Source organism: Vidua macroura, chromosome 9, assembly GCF_024509145.1.
Source record: "Vidua macroura isolate BioBank_ID:100142 chromosome 9, ASM2450914v1, whole genome shotgun sequence".
Lineage (NCBI taxonomy): Eukaryota > Metazoa > Chordata > Aves > Passeriformes > Viduidae > Vidua > Vidua macroura.
This window is the reverse complement of record NC_071579.1, coordinates 22,141,352-22,166,300: the sequence shown is the minus strand read 5'-3', so window position 1 is coordinate 22,166,300 and position 24,949 is coordinate 22,141,352. Positions and strand designations below refer to the sequence as shown.

At 41.9% G+C, this 24,949-nt stretch overlaps 1 protein-coding gene and 1 long non-coding RNA gene across 6 annotated transcripts in view; one reads left to right on the top strand and one right to left on the bottom strand.

The window, feature by feature from the left end:
* PTPRF (protein tyrosine phosphatase receptor type F) overlaps window positions 1-24,949 on the bottom strand; it is a 375,120-nt gene that overhangs the window by 209,496 nt on the left and 140,675 nt on the right. The window lies entirely within an intron of this gene.
* Window positions 10,443-13,181, top strand: LOC128811243 (uncharacterized). 2 transcript variants are annotated; one of them, XR_008438273.1, is made up of 4 exons: window positions 10,443-10,544; window positions 11,611-11,787; window positions 12,521-12,601; window positions 13,116-13,181. It is a non-coding gene; the product is annotated as an uncharacterized LOC128811243 (long non-coding RNA). The 2 variants fall into 2 exon arrangements; XR_008438272.1 differs by having other exon boundaries at window positions 11,878-12,601.

Here is a 24,949-nt window from a genome sequence, read left to right as displayed (position 1 = left end):
GAATGAGAATAGACCACCTTCTTAAACAGCCTCCTCTGGTCTGCTCTGCCCTCCAAAAGGAAAAGCTTTTTTCAATTACTAATAGTGAACTTCAATACAATCTCCTCTGTCTCTCCACCTCATCTCTGCTAAACGTATCTATTACGACAGCTATTGAGCAACGGATGACTAAAGATGGCAGACACTCCGACTGCATGCATCCATCAGAGCCCACGTTTAAATAAACAAACCCACTATTTTCAAACATGGCTAATCACCACATCAATAGACCTATTAATTGGATTCCTCGACATGGTTGGATGCATGTTGCAGCAGCAGGGACTGGCTTCAACAAACACTGAGCTCTACTCCATCCATATGTCTCAAAGATAAAAGAAAAACTGGAGTGCAATCAAATGCAGTGGATTAAATAACAAAAGAAAATGGACATTGAATTTGTTTCATTGTATACATTCTGTGCACACATACACACACCCTGCCACAGTTTTGAGCATGTCAAGAGCTTATGATTCATGCAACAATTTAGTTTGGAAGGGACTTTTGGAGGTCATCCTTTCCAAACATCCACTTAAAGCAGTGCCAGCTTCAAAGATGGGTTCAACTCTGAAGCTGGATCAGATTTCCTGAGGCCTCCTTCAGTCAAGCTTGGAGTATTTTCAACAGTGGCCATTCCAAAACATCCCTGGGGCTCTGGTATGACACTTGGCCATCTTCATGGCAGGGGAATTTTTAAAAAAATTGTTATTATAGCTTATCACTGTTTCCCAGGTTGGAGCTTATGTCCCTGTTGGTTCTCATCATATCACCACAAACCTGCCAGAAGAGCCTGACTACTCCTGCTCTACACCCTCTGCTCCACCCCCCTCCTATTCTGCAGCTAAAGAGAGCAGTGAGGTCCCATTTCCATCCATCTCATCCTAAGACCAAATAAACCCATCTCCTCCCACCTCACCTGGCACAGCTGGTGCTCCAGAATCCCCTCAACTAGCTCAGTACCAGTGTATTGTGTGCCCAGACACGTATCATCAGTCCATGACGATGCACTCCTTCCCTCATCAGAAGATAGAATTTTTTGCTACCTGCCTTTAGCAGGAAGGGCTACATTTAGCAGTCAGTCCAGCTCTCCAATGTTTCAATGTGCTCAGGAACATCTACAAGCTCTCTGCTGTAAACATAATGTATGACCATTGCTAATGAAAGATGACTTCTTAAAATACCTCCAAGACCATATGAACAGTGCAGGATATCAACCTGCAAATTTATCTCTCATACACAGAAATATTACTTGACTAGCAGCCACATCCCTTCCAAATAAACTTCACTTACAATTATTTCCAATGTTTTCACATCTTGCAACCCTAGCTCAGGGAATGGCAAGCCCCTGAAGAGTGTTATTCTCAGGCACCCTGGAACAGTGTTACTCCCTGGTGCTTGTCATATTCCTCACACCTTTGGCTAGACAACACATCTATTTATTTTTTAATCAGATTTCTACTATTTACTTTCCCTGCTCTACTGGTTGTGAGACAAACAATTTTTCTGCTGTATTTAGCTACGCTCACGCAGTGCATCACAAAATCTGGGGGCTACAATTGTTACAATTTTAGAATCCCTGGCACTCTAAAGAAAAAGTGGTTCAATAGGGCTCCCACTACACAGGACAGCTACACACACTAACATTAAAACACTCTGAAAGACACTTCCCACTTGTGTTTCAACACATCACATCTATTTACATTCAGTTATTATGTTAGGTGTATGCACCAAATGAATCCCAGTTGCAGCTTCCACTAAGTAATCAAGTAACTGAGCATTTTAGAGCCACAAACAATAGATTTTGCCTTTTTTTGGATATACTAAACCAGCCCTTTGTTACTGCAAAAAGAGAGGTTGACATCTGAGATATAAAATGCTCAAAAGAAGGCTGTATCAGTTAATCAAAAGTGAATGACGACTGCAACAAACTTTATCAATTCTGACATGAAAAAATGAAAGCAGGAGACCACTATCCCAGACTGGCGATTCCATTAACTATTTGCATCAGTGTATTTTTACTTATTTTTGACTGTTCATACACTATCAAGAGCCATGTGGTAAGAGTAGCAGCATACAGAGGCCAGTGTTGCCAAGCCTAGATTTTCAGGAAACTGCTTTTAGCAACTCCCCAGCCCACTGAATGTGACCATGGTAGTAGGGAAAGACCAGGTTCTGCTGCCAGCAGCAATCACAGCAGACAATCTTTTTCTCTAACACAAGAATTACTTTAATTTTGCCCATGAGAAACTAAAGTATTTAGATTCTGGCACTATCACAAGAACTAAATGCAATAGGAAATATATTGCATGTTTTTCACATAAACAGATCTTCTTGATTTCTCAAGTGCTCTTTCATTTCCCATTGTATCCAGCACTTACAGATGTTTCTAGTTCCCACTCACATGCAGGTTCAAAAGCTAATTCATGGACACCAAGAGGTGAATTTTCATCACCGTGTTTTTTATCATGAGATCTCTTAGTATCAATCAACAAAGCAAGTGAACAACAACAAGCAGTTACTGGTTTCTCACTCTTACACACAAGGCATGTGACATTCTTGCCAATTTGAGAAGTAATGGTGTTGCTGGCCTACTAACCCCAGTATGGGGGAGATTCTAGAGAAACATGTGGAGGAGGATGCACTGATGGGGGTATTCAAACAGCGCCAACAAAACAAAAGCACCATTCTGTGGAGAGAGACAGGCGACTGGCCGCCTCTATACCAGTCCATCTTTTTTTCTCCCTGCCTTTGAAGAAACTGCATTTAATGGTCAGAACTCTAAACTCCTCCCAGGAAAAGCCGAGCTATTACTACATTTCAGCTTGATAAAGCCACCTTGTTTTGCATGGCAGAAGGGGAAAGTTTAGCAGTTTGTGTTACACACATTACAGTACAGTGGGATCTTTATGGAGGTTTGTGTGCAAGTCAGCAGGCAATGATTAGACTGACAAGGACTCAAATCTGAGCACTGACAAGAGAAACTGTCAATGTGTAACCACCACCTGTTCTCAGAACTCTGACTTTTTCCTAGGATCTTCCAATGGTAACAATGCAGAATTAGTCAAGTCTATCATTTGTGGAAGAGTCCTCCTTGATTAGCCATCCATCAGGGTGTACAGACAAGGGTATTTGCTGTCCTCTCATAACGGCTAGCTCCTTGCTCTTTGGAACATGGAAAGGGCTCTGCAAAGACAGCAGAAGTGCCCATCTGCAATCTCCAGGTAATAACCTACATGCTGGAGAAGGATGTATGTGCCTTGCTTGTCTGGATCCTTAAGACAGCCTGCTTTGTGTGGTGCAAGTGAAGAGGTTATTAAATCTTTCAGGTGGAGAGAAATGTTACTGAGACTAGCAGAGCAGCTAAGGCTTAACGTCTCCAAAGCTCAGTCTGGGAGCTCAGACTGAGAACCAGCTGGCTGGAGAGGGAGCTGACGAATGTGTTCAGGCTGGGCAAATCCTTTTTTTCTAGTACTTAAACACCCAGGACATGGCATAAAAAAAGAGCCTTTCTCACCTGCTGCATCCTCCTGGAGAAGGAATGATCAACTGTCAAGAAATATGCCCTCTCAAAAGAAAAATATTAACTGTAGAAGCAGCTTAATAGCTTCACTGGAAAGTCTAGGAAATGAGGGAACCAATAGCCACAGCAATTCAACCCCCTGCACTGAGGAAATATCCACCATGACAAGTGATTCCATCTAGTTGTAAGGTCAGCCACTAGAGAAAGGCTGCCCACAGGATGCAGCTAAATACAGCAGCTAACATCCATTAGCTGAAGAGCACAGAGCAGCAAGGCAGCAGGCTCTGCAGGTGGGAGGGATGAGGAGCAGCCAGGCTGGGCCCGCTGGCCCTCCTGCAGCTCTGCAGAGAAGGGAGCAGGTGTGCAGCAACAACTCCAGACAGGTAACAGTCATGGGCTGTAACCTGTATGTACACAGAAATGAACAACAGCTCAAGGTGCACTACTGTCATAATCCTCTGAATTATTTCCTGTCAAGCCAGTCGTTATCTTCCTGGTTTTTCCCTGTTTCTAATGAAATTCAGTGTTTCCAACAATATATTGCATCATACTGACTGCAAGCACACACAGTTTTCAAGAATACTACTACTAAGAACTGCCACAAACTCTGCATATTGCTGGGAACCTTGGCTACTCTGAGAAAGCAAATGAGCAAAACAAAAACTACCCAACAACTCCAGATAAGTGTGAGATAGCTCATGTGAACCATGGGTGAAACAACCTGACTGTCATAGAGAGTCTCAGCAGTCAGGAAAGGCTGGATGAGAATGGAAGAAAACAAGGTGACAACAATGCTGAAGTTTATCTTGCTTACAAAGGAAAGGAGGAGTAGTGGCAGCAGGGAAGGTGAGAACAGCCTTCAAGGATCTGGAAAAAAAACCTGCAAGATGAAAAGGAACTTAAGGAACTTTTTTTCTTTTTTTTATTTTTGTGCATGTCATGCAAATGGTCAACAATTCATAGTCACAGAGCTGCTGAAAGGACATTTAAGGTTATGATGTTTGGTATTTATACCTTGGGAGTATACCATACTCTCAAGGTATAAATATACTGACAGTTAAACACTGGAACAGCTTGCTGGAGAAATGGTGGGCTCTTCTCTCACCAGAAGTTTTTAAGGACATGCTAGACAAACATCTGTTGTAAACAGCTTAGAGCAATCCTGTCTGAGCAGAAAAAGGTGGGATGAAATTTCCTTCCACCACTATTTGCTGCAAGTAGAAATCTTCTATTCCTTTTTGAAGTTCAAGAAACATAGTTTTATTTCAAATTTTGCAGAGAAGCTCAGTCCTGGCCACAGCTGTAACCTCTAGGCTACAAAATACATGCAGGAGGACAGCTAAAGACAAGCAGATTCGGGTTCCTGCAGCTACAGGGCTGTCAGGTACTCCCACATCCCTTAGCTCCACTGGGATGAAAATATTTGGCACTGACAAATGGTAACTTCATATTACCAAGTATTCCTTTACTGTAGACATATTTCACCTGCTCCAGAAGACAAGAGAGCCCCAGCTGGGACCAGGCGGGCCTGCAGAGCCACCCAAGCAGTGCCCCTTGCCCCACATTGAGCACATGGACATGGTCTGCAGGCAGCCCACCTCCTGCTCCTCATTTAACCAGACTGCAGCCTAAACAACCTCTGATTTATACCAGCTTACAGGAACGGTTTATGAATTCATAGCTCTACATCAGACCACTAAATCTATAAACTATACAGGGAAAACTCCTGAGCAACATAAGGGATTACTAAGCTAGAGGGAAAAAATTCTAATGCAAGGAATCCCAGTACATCCTCCATGTATTTTAAAGAAATAAACATTTAAACAGCAATATTTTGGACTACTCATTTAATAATTACCTTAATTCTAAAGTTATTTATCATTTTAGCCTGAAACCAGCAATAATTAAAACTTTCAGGTCCAGGAACTGGACTTTCTACAAGCTTACCACCGTTGTTGTTTCTTAACACTCTTGTGTTCAACACAGGGGCTACTGAAAAGATCCTCCTTTTAAGATATTTAGAAACAAATCTTGGCACAAACTTTGTTTAGGTGTATGCTTTGTGTCTGAAAAACATTCATAGCACAACAGACCTCAAAGTTTTGGGGTTTTTAATGTTTGGTTGATTTGTTAGTTTAGTAATATAGCTGTTCTTCAAAGCAATCATAGAAATCTTTGTGAAAGAAATAAATAATTGAATGTCAGTTTCTTCACTAATCTGTTTCAGACAAGACAGCAGCAAAAAACCCAAAAAAAAATCCCAAAAAGCACAACAAAAGATTTGACTCTCCTAGCAGCTCCTCCTGTTTGAACCCCAGCAGCATCAGTTCCTGTTGTGTGGTGCGTAACACAGCGCTCGCCTCTGACACTGCCGCTCTGCCTGGCCCCTGGGAAGCCCTGGAAGGCTCCTGCAGACTACAGGAAAACCATCTGAGGAAGTCTTGACCATAAGGGTTGGCCAACAACACGTGATGAACACCACCTACAGGAACTAACAATGCCCACGTTACTGCTTGTTTTCAAGGTTGCTAAGGCATAATCTCAGTCTCTGCATTGATTTGGGTTTGTCCCCAAACTTGGGCACTTTGACCTGAATGAACAATTGGCAGCTTCCCACGGCAGTGAGCAGCCAAGGTTTGTTGTCATCAGCAGCTGCCAGGACACGACTCTCTCCCACTCATGCCTAAGGGTTCCCCTCTGATACTCCTGAGTCCTCTGCAAAAGGCACAGCAACATCTGGTTTTTGTGATGATGTAAGAGTAGTCATTTTCTTTGAGCAGTATTTCCATAAAGCTAACTCAGGGCCTATTTGCTACTTGGTGAAATTCTCAGTACAACTCGATCTACTGAATTTTTAGCACAGCAAAAATACCAGGATTGTAGAATCCCGAAGTTCTGACCTGAGACCAGAGCTTATTACTCAATCAGGAAAAGCAGATGAGCACAAGCTAGTTCTCCAAGATGGAACTAAATCAGAATTATAACAAAGTAGGATGGGTTTTATTTACCCATGTAACAAACTGCATAAATGGCCAATGAAGGTAGATGAAAGTCAGTGCTGTCTAATTTAAGGTAACATGTTTTGTAGGGAACAATTTAAACCAACCCAACACTCTTCTGGATTCCAAATTTACTGTAACCACTCAGAAAGGCACTGGACATAAGTGCCTAACCTAGATGCTTTCAGTGAGGTGCTCTGTGCAGTTGTGGTCATGAAAGTAGAAAGAGCATAGACATGGACTCGGAAGAAGACAGAACTACATTATTGCAAAAAGGCAAGAGAATTTTTAAGGCAAAATAATCTAATACCTACATCAACTGTGACTTGCCCTTGGACAGCAGGGTTGACAAAACTCTAGAGAACTGTCCACGAGAAAAGAGTGAGATGGGTGATCCTATTTCATACTTGCAAGAGAAACAGTAATTCAGCTGAACGTAAAAGTGATAAATTTGAAACAGTAAGTCTTTTGTTTTAATAGCCACACAACAGATAATTAACCTCTAGTCAGTGAGGTGCCCCAGAGCAGCAGCAGAAGCAGGAGGCTTGGTGAATTCCCTTACAGGACAATGGCTTAGGGCAGGAATGCCATTAATCAATGACCTCACTGTACTCTATACTATAATAGATGCATATTAATATTCATAGATTTTAAGGACTGAATGGTCCACTCTATCATCCAGCCTGACCTCCATTCTGACACAGGACGTGCTTCATCCAGCTCCTCCAGCCTCTGGTTCCTGTTAGGCTTTTCTCTGCTAGGTCAAAAGGGGCTGCTTGTAATACAGAGGCTCTAAGGAGGTTGTAATGCAAATTTTGGCTCAGCAAGATCTGGTGATAAAGTACTGAGCTGAGATCCAAGTGTCAGGAATTAAATAAACCCTACAGTTGTGTCAAATAATCCAAGAAGCAGGAAATGGGAAATGATACCTCTGAGCACGTGCAGTACGTGAGGAAAGCACACTCGCAGTCCCTCTCCAGATCCCTTTCAGGGTATGGCTGCACCTTTACAAGGCCACCCACAAATGCAGTGTGGGGCTTTCCATGATGTATGTCAGCAATATTTTTATGTTACAGATGATGGGATCACACCACTTCCCATTAGCCAATGCTTTTGGAATGGCAGTATGTTCAGGCCAAACATACGCTTTTAAGCAAGTCTGGACCAAAAGTACCCAGGAAGCAAACAACATTTTTATTCTTTTTTTTTCTTTTTTTTTTTTTTTTAATTATCCTCACCTCTGTGACACTGAAAGAAAAAAAGGAGGATTTGTATTCCTAATTTTAGAAGGGTTCAGCTTTTGGGTGACCCCTTCTCAGAAAAGGTTAATTCTTATGAACTGCATAGCTTAAATATGTTTCAATACAAAAGGGATCCTTTAAGAAGATAAAAACCTAAAACTTAGTGGTTTTTTTTTTTTAATCTATATAGTTTCCAACAGTTTCTAACTCATTATGGGTTTTATGGAAATGAAGAGCAATAATCCCTACCTTGATGCACTTTCCTTCAGACTTATACCTCTGTGACAAACTGTTAAAAAATAAAAAAGGTCGGCTTACCTGTCTAAGAATCAAGCAGTAACTGAAGCCCCTACAGCGAAATTCAGGGAGGGAGGAAAGAGGTGGGGGGAACATTCCTGTATCACAACCCCATAGCTGCAGAGAATGTGTGCCTGCTCCACTGCCTCTGCTCCTGTGTCCAGCCATGGTGGAAACCACACACATCATTTTTACACCTCTTGGTCAAGAAGAAAAGCAGCCACATTGTCATTTGTCAAAGCAAAGCTCCTGCCACAGCAGCAGCAACCGCACCCTCAGATACTGCTGACAGACAAATAGAGAAAAAAAGAATACTGCTTTAAAATGCTAGCTCCCCTCTGGCGCCTGATCCATAGGTCTGCCTGCCATTCCCTGAGCCAAAGCATGGAAAACCTCACTGGAATCTGACAGGACACGAGCCCAGTAAAAGCACTTTGGTGACTACAATGTAAAACCAAGTTATTGCACTGCTCCACCTGTACCCCTACATAAGTCTCGTTGATGGAAAAACTAAGTTTCAACAAACTTAAACATAAAATTTGATTCAGAGGAGCCTGGAACAGATAATGTCTGATCTTTGAAACAGGAACCGAATCCTGCTGATCAGGGCAGGACAAGTCCCTCCTCTTCACTCTGCTGCCTCTGAAATGCTGAACTTTCTCTCCAGCTCATTAAACACTTTCATAAGGAAGGACTTCAGCACTTACTGCCAGTTCAGGAATATATTACCAGTATTGGAAACCCTTTTAATCACAACAATCATCTGTCCCCAAAATTACAGATGCTCAAAAACACAGTCCAATTTAAAGGGCAACCATTTAGGTCAGAGATCTGTGGTGTGGAGATCAGTCTTGGCACTGTGGAGGGATAAAAGAGCAAACACCAGCAAGCCGTAACAGTGGGGTTCCTACAGAAACTGCAGGCTGGAGTAGCTGAAGTGTTTAAATACATGTGTGAGGGGTACGTGCACCGTGAAATGCCCCTGACACCTTGTGTAGAGAGGTCCTGAGTATGAAACTTGTGTCCTCCTTCAGGAGATCTCGCTAGGCTTGCTGATTTTTCTCCTACTACTGTTACACAATGAAGGTGTTCATAAATATGGGTAAAAAAAGCTCCAGTGCTGGAGGCAGCATGACTGGAAACCCTGATAGCATTAGGAAGTCCATAAACCCCATACTTTTTCTACCCAGAGCTTTCCATCACTTTTTTCTGTTGTGGCCTAATCTCCAAGTGTTCAGTTCTCTGTTTAAGCCCCATAAAGACATTCCTAAGGCTACAAGGGAAAAAGAAGAAAAGCAGCCTTGCATCTGTGAGAGACACTGGAGTTTCTTCTAAGCTGGCAGGAGTCAGCACAGACAGGCAAGATGCTGCTGCTGCTCTAAGAGAACCAGCATCAGTCTGTACTGAGGACTCAAAGAACTAGAGCCTGACACCAGCATAAGGACCCTCCTTCCTCTCTGGAAAGCACTGAGGCTTTAGGAAAGGGCTAGAGAGTCAGCTCTGGTCCTCTAGACAATAAAAAAAAACTAACAAACTCTAAGATCCTGTAAAACACTGCAAACTATTTAAGTTACATCCACCAACAGCAAAGCTGGCATTGTTTCAAGGGGAGATGACAGCAGGTAAAGTCTGTTTAATAGCACCGCTCCTCAGGTCAGCAATCCACACTGGGTTCACCTGAGCATTATCATGAATTATCAACACCGGTGAGCTTTCTCCCACTTCAGACAAATCTGCAGCAAATGTGGGGACTCTGTGTATTGGTTCCCAAGAGGGCAGAAGTAGGTAGTACAGGATACATTCAGCAAAACTTTCCAATTAAAAACTATTTACCAGTACAAACAGGGCTTTTGCAACTTTAGACTCTGGTAGCCAAAATGTCTTTTAAAAAACCACAGCGAGTTTCAATCTGTGTGGAGCTCTAAGCTATATTAATAGCATGACACACTTCTTCAAAAATGAAAAAAATCAAAGCTATTTTATATAGAAGGAATAGCGTTCTAAATACTCTCACTGCATGTGTTGGATGTGCTTCAAAAATACACAGTGCTGCCATACTGCTTCTTCTTACAGTTACTAAAACCATTTTTTCAGGCTGAGAATTGCTGTGCTCTGTTTCAGTACATGGCATGTTGCAGACAAGTCAAACATGCCAACACCTCCAATTTCTGCAGTCGTAGAGTGGATTTTGTATTTCTCTTTTCTCTCATCTCCACATGTTTCCTTCTTCCCATCAAACACACTTTAGAACTGAGCTCCGTCAGAATCCACCAGGAGACTCGTCCCAGCCGTACTCTCTGTGACATCTTTCTAGCCATGTCCAGTAATGCTGGCAGCCCATACCAAGGCTCTGCAGGCTGGAGAAGTCAGGGAGATGGGTCCAACTGCCATTTCCAAGGAGCCCAAACCACCTGCAGTGTTCCTGGAAACCCAAGGCACTCTGTCTCACAAGTGAGCAACAGGAACTTGTGTCAAAGAACCTGCAGTAAAAAACTCAAAAACGTGGACCAAGGACAGATCCTCAGGCCTATCATCCAAGCTAATTCCTTTTAGCTGACTTTATCTTCACATACACACTGACTGCACAAAGCTGTGACAGAAATTGCCAGAACAAGCCCAAGCTGGACTCAGCGAGACGCAGCTGCTGCCTCCGAGTGACCTCCACCAGCCCCCCACAGAAACCACAAGGAGCAGCAAAGCTGACACCCAGGGGCTCACAAGGGAATCAGATATTTAGCAAGATTATGCTATCTGCTAATCTGATTAGCCCCAGAGACTGCAGATAAACATAACAAAGAACAGCCGGACACCAGCTGTAAAACCCATCCAGTCAAGCAAATAACACAGCTGCCCAGAAAAGCTCAGCATCTGGGACCTGTCGCATGTAATGCTTTTAGGGAAATGACAGACTCGCTGCTCTCACGTTAGACATGGGAAAATGTGTTAATCTGTTTACCTTAAATGGATTTAACCTCAATCTGAAAAAGAGAGGACTGACTCGGATTCACACAGCCAAGACACTCGGGTAGCAAGGCACAGTGAGCAGGAGGCAGCAATCCTCAACACCATTTACATGGTTTGAAGGATGAGGCATGACACAGGTCAAACAAGAAACGTTAAGAGATTAAACAAACACATATGTAATTAGGTGTAATGTTGATTGTCTTCTGCCCCTGAAATGATAATCAGGTCCCACATCTAATCACTGTGGACACCTGAGCTTTAGGCTGATGGTGAGTCTCCGCAGCCAGTCCCTTCCCAATACAGAAAACACACACAGGGTTAGGGACTTGGGCTGGAGGTGGGGAGAAGGATTTAAAAACTAATACTTTTATATAAATACAATAATAGCAGAGAATTAGCAGAGAAGCTCTTATGCCTCCCTTATAGGAAATGGGCTTCTGAAAGACCAAAAGCCACCCAAATCACTTGCCATACACTGGCTGCTACTTTCACAACTGCAGAAGGAAAGGCGAGGGCATTATTTAACATGTCCACTTGATGTTTTTAAACACAGGAAAACCAAGAGCAACTTGCTCAAGGACTGCATTCATCACTGCCTGCCAATTAGAGAAACAAAACTGATCAGTCAGGAGGACACAAGTGGCACAATGACTCAGCTCAGCGCCGTGGAAACACAAGCACTCTGAAGTGTTCTGTCACAACAACGGGCATTATGGATATACAGAAGCAGGTCTGAAGCTTTTCAGTCACTCTGTGGCACAGCACTTCCCTCCCTTCCTAATTAGCAAACACTCTGCAGTAACCTCAACCTTCTCAACAGCTTTCACTTGAACTGTCCAAGATTCTCCAAGACTGAATTCTTATACACATTCATCTATGATGACAAAATCAGATCAGCATGAAAGAGGAAAACCTCTATTTCAGGTCGACTCAAATGAGAGCAGAAAAACTGGGGCCAGATGATTTCCCCACCACTGGAAGCAGTGTCAGCTCCGTGGTATTGCCACAAAATCTGGCACCAGAAGCCAGGAGAAAGCACCAGATCACCAAAGACAAGGATGCCCAAGAGGGCACCAGGAAACAGTATTTTAGAATGGTTTGGGGACGTGGGACAAGAAACAACACTTTTGAGGCCTGCTCGGGGCCATGGATATCCTGACAGTGCTGGAGACTAACTCTGGAAAGCAGCTATCACTTCAGTGCAGACTGAGGAGGAGTTGGGGTCTAGCTAAGTTCAGAATGACGGGGACACAAAAAAACACTTCTAAAGAAATTGTCTAAAATATGCATTTTCTATTTTTATGGCAAACACGACTAGTTGCTAGTATTCAAAAGCAATTATGCAGAGGCTGATCTATAAATAATGCAAAACCCAGAAAGGAGAGATCCAAACTCATTTACAGCACACCCCATGCTGTACTGAATAATGTTATGCCCCAGCTTTCACCATCCCCATAAAACAGAAATGCAATCAAAAAGCTGAGAAAGAAGAGAAGCATCTCCCCTGCTCTCCAGCCAAAAAGGAAGACAACATCTGAACCAAGGTAAAATTTAAGGTCATTCTATTCAGTACTACTTTCATAGATATAAAGCTTTATTTCTGCCTTTCCAACTCACCTGTTCTTTTCACACGTGTCCCCAGAAACTGCAAACAAGGTATCATGGAAATACATCACCCCTCACCTTGCTGCAATGTGCTCTGAGTAGATCCATACAAAAGATCACAGCATCAACAAATGTGCGACCCAAATTTCTTAAATGAACTGTCTAAGTCTCTTGCAGAAAGCAGTGAATAATTTAACTTGGAAGGGACATGTGCAGGTTAGTTAATCTAACCTCCTGCTCAGAGAAATACTAACTTTAAAGCAGTGTTTAAAGTTTAAAAAAAAAGGTATCTCAGGACCTTGCCCCGCTAAACTCTGGATATCTCCACAAATGAAGACTCCCAAGCCTCTCTTGTTCCTTGTTCCAACTGAGAACCACTCTCACCCTGAAAAAGTTTCCCCGTGTATTTTTCATCTGGCTGCAAACTGTGACTTTTTGACTCTTGTTTTTCAGTATGCACCTCTAGGATCAGAAGCATTTCAATTTCCCCCCTCAAAAAAATTTACTTCTTGATTGCAACTACTGAATTTCAAAAGAGTTCTTTAATTTTTTTAAAATTTATTCATCTAATATCCTTACAGCAACAATACCTTCCCACACATCCTCTCTGCACAACCGAATTTATGCCATTTACACTGAAAACGAAGGATTTTTTTCCTCTACTTATAGCTCAGTTAGTTTTGTTATAATGCAGTTTATAAAATTACATTTAATGGAGAAGGGAGCAGGTAATTTGTTTATTTCTGAACTGTGATGGCTAATGGATGGGGTGGGAATAATGACAGAATATATATTATGCTATGTTATGGTCGAACAATACCAGGAGAGAATGCATGACCTGATAATTTTTACCCTTCATTAAGTGGTCTATTGAGCTGCTTTTTCTCCATATCAGCTTTTAAAGCAGAAAAAAAAACCACTGCAAAATAACATATTACTTCAAATCACAAGATTACTCTTAATTAAAGCAAAAATTACTCATCTGTTTCTTAAATTCATTAGCAATAGCTGATAACATACCTAAAAATAAGGAAATCAGCATAAGGAGACTAACTGTAACTAGCCTTGTTAACTACCTTCCTCCATACATGCTGAGGCACTTTAATTCCCATGTCTGGAAAGACAAAGTCTGTGTCACTCCGAACATCCTTGCCAAGTCCTTCCTCCTCCCAGCAAGCCAAAAGCAGAGAGGGAAGCAGAATCCAAAGCTGTCTGCACATGCAAATGGAGCAGTGTCACCACCTAAGCTACATCAGCTTTCATCTTTGTGGCTTTTCCGAGAAGAAAATGGGTCTGTACAAAGACAGACCACTTGAACTGACGGTCCTGGTTTTCATCTACTTTCTTCAAGGAAGAAAACAGAGGGGCTACCAATGGGTTTATCTGTGTTTGATACAAGGAGCTGTATGCACCATGGGCATGTGCCTTGAGCCCTGCCCGGGAAAGGGCAATGAGGGAAGAAGTTCCCAAGGACACATGGAGGAGGGTACCCCACCATGCAAGGGGAATCCCAACCAAAACAAAACAGCTTCTGAGATTGATGAGTTCAACCAGGTTTTTTGGAAAGTTACCAGTGTGTAAAAATCCACAGGAAACAAAGAGGTTTGCAGGTTATGTTAAAACCCCAGCTATATGGCATGCCAGTAGTCTCCAGTGCAAAGTAACACATGATGGAAATATGGAGATAAGGGACCAGTGTGAAGGAAATTCGATTAGGCTCCCAGCCTAACAATGGAACATTTTCATTTCCTGTAGGGAAAATGGCTGATGTTGGTCAACCTCACCTGATAAAGGGCTGGCTGTTATGGGTTTCAAGAGAACTTTGATCTACATCTCACATCCCATTAATAGAGACAATAAATTACTCTCCCTTTTCACGACACAATGTGCACAAATAAAGTTCACATGTTCAAATGAGACAGAGCTTCTTCATGAGTGAGAGTGCTAAAACATCAGCAGTACATCAAAACCACTCAAGTTCACATGCTACAACTCCAAAAAGATCAAAAATTAATACCACTGAAAGGACATGCATTCAGTTTTGCAGAAATCACCAAGAGAATTTCTTCCCTAAGAAGCTCCCTTGTATTCAAGTTCCTTCTATCTCTGCCAAGTATGCTCATATTATAACTGAGAAAACATTTGTGGCATTTGATTCTCAAAGTCCATATGTGTAAAGAAAAGTTTTCCCAGAAAGTGCTTAGATAAAAGTCCTTTTCTGTGGTTTAAGCAGGAACACCACTAGTCAAAGTAAAAACATGGAGCTGGCTGATGTGCAAGAACCAGCACTTTGAAGCACTGCAGAGGTCACATTGTGGCAGAGAAATCCTGCTTCATAAAGCTTTGATGTAGAGCAGCCCACAGAAATATCTTCCTTGTTTCACTGAAGTACATTGTTTCTAAAGCCTCGTTCTTACTCAGCGTAAAATAAGCTATTATTGTTATTTAATATTAAAAAAGAGCATTAGTTTCTCTGTCAGCATTTCAGGCAAATGTGCAATAGGCAATAAAGAAGGTCCTAGGAGGGTCTAAACTGAGTTTGTGTTCAATAGTACCTCACTGACTTCCAAACAAACACCCCCAGTCAAAACCAGAATAAGTTCAGCTCCAAGTCACACCTTCCACAGAAGCAGCACCAGGCTGGGGTAAGAAACCCAGCACTCAGAGATCAGGCAGTGATGTGGAGGGACAGCAGCTCACCTTTCCACTTCACTTTTTTTGCTTTGGACTAAAAAGGCTTATCTTTATAGCATAAATAGTGCAATTTATACGTACAGAAACATATACTGGAGTGTTTTTTTACATGGTGTCTCTAGTAAAGGTTAAACACTGGCACGAAAATCTTGTTTTGGTTTTAAAACACTGTGGAGATCCCCATAAAACAGTTTCTGAAGAAAGCCACTGCAGTGGTTTGAATATCCTGAATGCTCAGAGTCAAGAAGGAAGAACATCTGCACGCACTTTTATGGTCTACTCAAACCTTAAGTGCTTCCAAACACACAACAGCTACAGCAATACTTTCGATTTAAAAGACAGAAGCCTATAAACAGCCCACATCATGAACTCCTCAATTTATCTAAGATTTCCTCCACTTATATTTACCTTATCCAGTTCCAATAACAAAACCCTTCAGTTTCCCAGTCTCTTCCACCCTCCATGAGAGCAAGAGTAGTCAAAGAGCTAAAACCCCACAAAAACCTGGAATAATCATTTGAAACAAGTGAATTTGTCCTAATCCCAACTGGCTGCCAGTGCAGAGCCCCCAAACACCACCTGCCCAAACCAGCCAGATTCCACCCTGCTCCCTTATACTCTTCAGGCTAGTTCTTGATTTTGTTTCTTTTCACTGAATTTGTAGAGCTGCAAATGCACTCCTATAATGTGATGGCTGAAATAAGATCAGGAGAGTTTTCCTGAAACATGAAGGAAGTTAGTGGGGGCGCAGGACCTGCACCAGCTGCCCATCAATATTCAGTACGTGCAGCTGCTCTCAGTGGCATCCTTGGAATTCAACTTGGCTAGGGAAAAAACAACTGTCACTGCTATTTTTTATGGAATTTCACCTAACTGCTGTAACACGCCTGTGTAGTTCTGCCCAAATTCTTACATGTGTTTTAAACACTTCAGTGAAACAGTTAAAGCTCAACGTTTATATTGCAGGAGTGCCTTGTTTGTACCTTTCCCTTTGTTGCCATCTGTCAGACTTCCTCACTGAAGCTTCTCGCAAGAAAAACATCAGTAATGGTAAAATAGCAGGAATTTCAACAGCCAGCTACCTCCTCCTCCAGCCCCTAAAAGGTCTGAGGTTTGTGTCTGTGAAATTTTAATAGGGGTCCCTTTCTGCTCCAGCACAGCCACATAGACTGAGCACAGCATCAGCCACAACCAAATGGTGCCAGTACTTCAATACCCCACCTTGCACTTTTTCCCTCTAACCAGTCTAAAGCCTCTTCCATTTTCCACTTCCTTCTAATCACCTACCCAGAATCCCCATGGCTGAAGCAAGAACATGCAATCCAGTGCTATGAGTCCAGCTGGTCAAGCAGAATGCCCTAAATCATATGGGATTTGTTCCACCCTGTTCCCACATAGGTACAAACATTAGCAGACTCACAAACTCCCCTGACTACTCATAAATGTGCTTAGGAGAAAATAAAGGATTTAAGAACATGTGTTACCTCAGCTTCTTCTCTGACTCAGTATCAGTGACCGGCCCCTGCCACCCTCTCCATGTTTTGGAGCCAGTCCTGCAGACCAGGCTCATACACCATTTCAGCACACTCCACCACAGCTCCCTTTTCCTCTCTTTTCTTTCTTTTTTTAAATGGAGAGACTTTGAGTAGGACTGCTTGTGTTACAACTTTCTGAAGTGCTAAGCACTTCACTTGAGCTATGAGTCATCAACTGTGACAGCAGCAGAAACATCTTGTCATAAGCAATGAGGAAACTTCAAATTAAGTATCCCACCAAATAATTTATGAAGATTGCTTATCCACAGTCAAGAGGGTTTGCTTATAAAAATAATTTATAATTTGATAATTATTACAGAGACAAAAATGTAACTATCCAAAATGTTAAATGACAAGAAGCAAAAGGGGAGGAGGGAAGTGAAGACAGGAGATGAGCATCTCTCAAGCACTTCTCAGGGCTCTAAAATGCAAATCTTTCTCACATACCTGTAAGGTGATCCATCTGCAAACATGTTGAGAAAAGGTATTTAAGTTTCCACAAGCAAATGAAGTTTTTCCCTCCTACTCACCCTTTTTGCAGCTTTAAAACTTGATACTCACAGCCTAGTCTCAAATTCTCCATATTTTTAATCAAGTCTCAGGACAGAATGCAGCTCTTCACTGTTCTTCCAAGGGATTTGTAATACACACCTCAGTGCTAAGATTCTCACAGTGGCAAGCACTGGAGACAAGCTGGAACTCTTTGTAATCCAAAAACTGATGGCAGTTTTGTCCTGCTAGTAAATGCTCTCATGGTGTAAGAGGAATACCAATATCTTCTGCATTTAAGTGACATTTCACTACTTTTTTTAAAAAATTTACTGCTCTTTGACAATTACAGGCAGGTCCATGCCTTCTGAAATTCAAACCTCTGAGAAATCAAAAACTGCTTTAACTATGAGACTTTTCCCTTCCAGAGACCCAGCACACTCCTTTCAGCTTCTTCAGCAAGAAAAACTGTCAATTCAGAGTACCTGTGTCCTTGCCTGCACACAGACCATTCTCTGCCAAAGCCCTTCTGTCTCAAGCACTGAATCAAATAGGTATTACACACAAAAGGGAGCTGCTATCACATCCTTATTCTCAGATTGTTCAAAAAATACAATTAAGCTTAAAATATGTTGGCTTCCTTGATTTCACTGCAGCCAGCTTACACACATACCCAGACAATGCATTCTACATAATTAAAAATAACTTTCTATACTCATATCTTGCTGCCTCTAGCTATAATCCAAAAACAGATGTTGATGTGCTGACTATTTCAGACCTAATAAAAGCATCCCTCTGGTTTCTGAGCCCTTTCACCTGCTTTCAAACCTCCACAAAGAACGGATGTCTTGCTACTGCTGGTTTTGCCCTCATCACCTCCTGGATAAAAAAAAACCAAAAAATCCCACCCATGTATGGTCCTGGAACTTGAATCCTTGTAAAAAATATTGTGTCTTGAGAGAAATTTTGTTATTCACTATTCAAAAGATACAATTTCCTTTTCTAGTAACACCTCCACGTGCAGCAGGTGCTAAAAGGCAGTAGAATGAATTATTTTAGGCATGTGGGTGTGCATGCACGCTGACCTTCTGGTACACAGCCTAATGAAGATCAGAAACCATCAAGTGCACGGATACAAAGAACCTGAATTCTCCTATGTATGCTTAGTAAAGCACTCAAGTGACTTTAAAGACCTCTGTCAATACAGAAAAGAACTGAATTAAAATTCCGAGCCTTCCAATCTATTAAGCATTTCCAAACACAGGAGGACGAGCACCAGGATTTGTTCAGCTGCCCTGCGTTGTTCTCAGGGAAGGAGTGTGGGCTCAGTCAGTCAGCATGCAGTGACTCAGCTCCATTCCATCAGCTCAGCAATTTAACAGCCAGTAAATCTAACCTGTGTTTTCAATCTCAATTGTAAAAACACTGCTTTAGCTTGGTGAAGGTCAATGAGTTACATTTCTGAGGGGCACCAGCACCAAATGGATCCTTCCCCAAATGATACTTCCCCAAAATCTGCCTCTGCACTTTGGTCCTGGACATGGAAGAGCCAGGAGAGCATCATGCAGCTCCTGGGATGTACCAGCAGTGGTAGGGATATCCTGGGCAAGCTCTGGGTTCTGCACTCGGGCCATGAACCAATCAAGGTGGTGAAAGCCCCGTCCTCACCATGGTGGCCCATGGCCCCCGACAGAGCTGCCAGCAATGCCCAGTGTGTTCCAGCAAGGGCTGTCCTGTATGACAGAGCTCGGCAGAGGGGAGCGGTGAACACACAGCCAGGGAGTTCAAATGGGATTCATTAATCAGGCTCCAACAGCTCCACTTCACTAGATGGAAGCTCTTTATAGACACTGCCTCATTTATTTATTTTTTGAATGCCCAGATTAGTTTAGTGTGAAGCTGTGGAGAGATACAATTTATCTGAGCAGATGATCCATAGATCACTGAATGAACACTAAACAGGTTCTTGCTGTCCACAGAAGAAACACACTGTGCACTCTCCCATGGCTGCAGCAGAGGAAAGGTGAATCCTTTTTTTCTAAAATTTAGCCCCCAGAAGTCTGGAGGTCAAAGAGCTGCCACTTGGTCCAACATGCTCAGCCCTGACTGAGGACAGAGCTGCAGCCTCTGCCTACAAAAAGCAGGGCCCTCAAATCAGAGGGAAATCAGCAAGTGATAACTAACCTGGCATACTGCTGGGGACAGGCCTTTCCCACACAAACAGCCTTTTCTGCTCACATCTGTGAATATATGCCTATTTAAAAAATAAATTATCTTTCATTCAGATTAGTTACTAGAATATCTCTTTCTCTGCTGAAGCAGATTTGTTCCTACGGTTGTATCTACTGCTATTCTGGGACTTGGTATTGTTTTCCCACTATTGCTGCAGAAAATGTTCAGCAGCTAATTGCACAGCCAAGTCCTTTCACATAATTTTCACTTTGACAAGAGTAATTAAAAAGCTAAACAGCTCGAGAACCAATTGATTAGGTCTGGAAGCAAAGCTCTGTTTAGGCGATCCTGAGATGCACGTGTACAGAACAGCAAGCGTTCGCAAAACACAACTGGGAGCGCATTCCTCAGTGCTGATGGTTTACTGTGATTCCTGCAAGATCTCGTTTTTGCCCAATTTGTATGAAGTGTTATATACACATATGTGCTGCACATAGATCATGCTTTCAAGAGTCAGGAAAATAAGCCTTACAGGACAAGTTACAGAGTATTTTCCTTCCATCATCTGTATCTGCAATCACCAAATAGCCAAAGTTTGCAAATGGACTAAAATACCTCCCATCACAGGAATGAACTACACAAGGCTATTTTATCACTAAATTTCATTTGCTCACCTTAAAATTGCTCTGAATTCTCTATAACAAGACTTCTAATATCATTACATTTCACACTATATAATTGAAATTAAAAAGCAAAGGGCTCCAAAATTACTACATATGTACCAAAATGATGAGTTTAGGAACAGTAATGGAATGGAATCTCTTGGAAGCCTGAGGTTACACAAAAACTTAAGAGATGCTCCCCATAACTTTTATAATAAAGCTAATAGTTCTATTCTTGAAAGAGAAGTTGAAAGGGTTAGCTTTAACCCACTTCCTTCTCAGTGAATTTTGGTCAGTTAGAGACTATATATTTGAAAAAATTGTCATGAAATGTGCAAGGTTTAAGACTAATGGGAACTTGGAGCAGCAATAATGAGAAACTCCCTCTATGCATACAGAGAGCAATCAAACACCTGGCTCCTCCTATGCCACCTGATGACCAAGAAAGTGCTGGTGCTCCTCAAAGCCAACAGCCCTGGCCTCTGTGTGCGTGTGGGGCATTTGACACAGGTTAGAGAACAGCTTCATGGCACAGGCCACCAACACACATGAATAAATCTTTGAATAAAGACAGCAGCATCTAAAAGAGAGCTGGGTGCATGTGTGCCTGCCTGCAGAGGGGTTTCAAACAATGGAAATCCAGTGCCAGCAGATGGGCCTTGGGTCATGCTCCACTGCATACCATCACTCCAGGCACAGCAATACCTCCAGAACACAAAACACAAACCTGAAACCTCTTTCTTTGATACAGAAAGTCAAAGGTTGACCTTAATTTTCCAGCACAAGTAAAATATCAAATCTTTTCAGGGAAGTCAAAGACATAAAGAGAATTGTGTCATTACATAAGTAGATAAGCTGAAAGAAGCCACAGAAGGTTCCACACATTCACAAATGTGATAATTTAGATGACAAATGTAGCAAATTAAACCCAACTTGTTAGCTAATAGAATATTTAATTATGTACTATGAACGATCACTTGCATATCTGGGAATTTAAACAATTATTTTTGGAAAGGGGGAAACGTTTCTGAGAACAAGGAGGTTTTAGCATCTGAGAGCTTTTCTACTGCATTCCCTTCCACCTTACCTTGTTTATAGCTCTATTCAGTAATAGTTTTTACTTGTTTCCTCGATGTCTTAATTTCCTGCAATAATACAGCTGCCATGAATAATTAAGCAATGCATTTGCTGCTCACTGAAAGCTGAGCAAGTGCTATAAATCAGTTCTGGGACCCTCTGCCAGCACAGACACAATCAGAGATCTGCTAATGTTGGCATTTCTTTCTGCAGGTGAGTGGAATGGAGCACAGAAACAGTCAAGGAGTGCCAGCAGTGCCAGGCTCCCTCACCCTGGAACTGGCATTTTGGGAGTGCCTGTTTGCATCTTTTCCCAAGCAGCAGGACTTCAAAGATGGTTTTGATGAGGGACAGCAAATGTAAATGTTCTGTATTCTTCACATTTACTCCTTTCTCACATTCCTAAGTTGCTCTCTCTTAACTGTCTCATTCCATAGGAAGGAGGAGAGCAGAACATGTCCTGAGTGTCCATTATTCCCTTCTCAGCACCAAAATAATGGACTGCTGTTCTTTGCTCCATCTCCACCTTATTTCTCCTGCTGCTTGTGGTTCAAACCAGGACACTACCAGATGGTAGTGAAGGGCTGAATGATCATCTGTAGTTAGGTCCATTACAGTCAGTGAAGGTTTATCTTGCCAAGTCACCCTCACTCTCAGACAGCTGGGCAGGCTGCATTTCTAACTTTTTTGTATATGAAGATGGAAGATAACAAGCTACAAAAGCAACAGCAATAACACTTCCTTCAACACTTCTACTCACATCCATATCAGAGGAGAGGAACAGTAAAACAACTTTCCACTACTAAGCTGAACAGGATTCACCTTTTAATTGGATGAGGTTTACAGTGCAATCACTTCAAGTGCAGCTGTGCAGCGCATGAGCCTCTCCACCTTGGCAGTGCAGGTATACTAGAAAATTAATCAAGACCAGGTATCCAGCCAGGCCAAGGAAATGTCAGGGTGGCCATCAGAATTCTATGTCTTAATTTGAGAATCTCCCCAGTTTACTAGAAGGTGCAGAGACTAAAAAAAAAATTTAAAGGTCAGAATGTGGAACAATTCATCACTAAATTTCCCTACAAAACAAACCATGCCGTGTTCCTGGTTTTAATTCTGTTGACAACAGATTGCACATATTTTAAAAACGTAACGTTTAGCAGCTGTGCTGCCAGTCTGCAGAGTTTGCATATATAGCTGTGATATTACCATACTCTATTATTCATAACAGGCAACAGACTTCATTCTTCATCTTGTGAAAAATAATTGCAGTTTGAAGTCAAAGTCTGATGGCAAAGAAACACCCAACATAATGGCCAGAGTTTCCAATATTCAGGAACTCATGTAATGGCTTGCATTTTGATTTAAATCAATTCATTAAAAAGACAAATCTCTTCTGATCTGTACTTCTTCAGCAAAAAGTACATGGCTCTTTTATGAAATCCAGAAATGGAAAAGTCTAGGTGGGTAAATAGCTTTTTCTTATCCACAACAAACATGCAATAAATTAACCGTAATCTTTTAACATAAAGCATGAGATACTCCCATCTCATACAGCCCTGGGACCTCACTCAGACAGAAATTCATGAGCTGATGTATAGCTATTTATAGCAAGAATGACTACTGGAAGGAGAAGGTAAAAAACCTTACCCATCTTCCCTTCCACTACCATTAACTTAACAGCATTCTATACAAAGACACTTTTTAATACATTTTCCTTTTCATACACATAAATAAGCATTTAAACATACTTTAATCAGAAGGTCTTGCAAGACCTACAGCATCCTTTGCAATTGTTTCTCAAAGCATTTTGTGCTGCCAGAAGCTGTTTCAATCCTCCCCCTCCCAAAAGAGCTGCTGGTCAGTGCTGCTCTGGACAGCAAAGCAGCATTATTTGCCTAGAGTGGTCCACATGCAGACCCTCCAATCTGCTCTGGGTGTTTCTGACAGTCAGTGCAGAACAGCACAGATGTTTGGTGCTGTCAGAGAGATGGGCTCCTGCACATCATGGTAGCAACCACCAGATACACACCAGAGCCCTGCCTTGGTAAGCAAAGCCCCTGCAACCATCAAAGCTCAGCCACTGGCCTCTGAACACATGTATAGCATGGTAAAGTCTCCAGGCAGAGAGCTACCCATAGATAAATATTTCACATGTACAGAGAGAAAAAAACAAACACAGAAATACCTGCTACAATTCACAGAGCAGAGTTAACTGTCTGGCTTTAGAAGGTGAAACACACACTGGAACAGGCAGCTGTCCTTTAGTCATGCACAGACATGGGCAAAAAGATAGCAAATATATGAGGCTTCATGAGAAAACTAGTGGATGTTTGCAAGTCTCATTCTCCCCTGTTTTCGCCCACCAGCACATTTAGAGCAGAACTACAAAGTCAGAGAAGGACACTGAAGTGGACTAAGGGCCTGGAGAACACTTTCACACAAAGCTACATAGTCAGAGGAAAGACAGTGATTGCCACTTGAGAGAAGGATAAAAAAGGACAGGATAAAGATATAAGAGTTATTAGGTGACCTAGAGAAGACAGGCTACGAGACTGCACCTTTCCTGGTTCATAAATGAAGACAAAGAAACATTCATTTTAAAAAATCATACTGCCTATTCAGAACATATCTGAGGGAACACTTTCTGTTTGCATACAAAATTCCAGAAATACCTCTGGAAATTCAATTCCACGTCCAACAATCCTGCATGTCTGTGAGCATTGCTTAGTGCCTGACCTGAACTTTTCAGCTGTAATTCAAGCACATTATTTCTTCTCCTAGCAGTGGATGGGAAGGACTGGCTTCCCCCCAGCTAATCCTTCCATTCTGGCAGTGGGATGCTCAAGATGAGATGTTTCACCAGAGGCCTTACCCATGTGAGCAGAGCAGAAAGACTATCAAATGTGTCCTCAGGATGGTACTCCTCATTTTTGCCTATCACTGTGATGTCTATCCCCCTCAAAGAAGCACTGCTTTCTCGACTCCTGTATGGCTTATGATCCATTAGCACTGCAAGACCTTTTCTGTATACCAGCTGTCTAGGCAGTTGTCTCTCATTCTGTATTTATGTAGCTGATTACTCCTATTTTCAAACATCTATCCACATTTTTCCTTATTGACATGCATCCTTTCAGACAGTTTCACCAATTTGTAAAGATCATTTTGAATTCTAATGGTGTTCTCCAACATGCTTGCCTCTCTTCCCAGCTTGTTGTTGCCTGCAAATTTAATAAGCATGTTCTCTATTCTATCAGAGAGATCATTACTGCAAATGCTGAATGCTACCAAACTGCCAAATACCCACCCTATGAGCAGATGTTTCACAGGAAAAAGTCTCATGAGGGAGCACTGAAAGCTTTACTAAAGATAAATGACATCTACTGCTGCTCCATTCACAAAGCCTGTTAGCCTGTCATTAAAGGAAATTAGATGGATCTGACCTTGACAAACATATACTGGATATTATTCCTTTGCCCATGTGGATAAAACAATATTTAGAGTTGTTGCAATTAATAAAGCTCTACAGAGGAGTAATACAAGTTCAGTTTCTGAGAACAGTTTCTAATTTTACGTGGGAAAAGGGAACTAATGTGGGTGGGGAGAAAAGGCAAGAGTATGAGATGATCTTTATTGTACCTCCTTAAAACATCTAGCATTT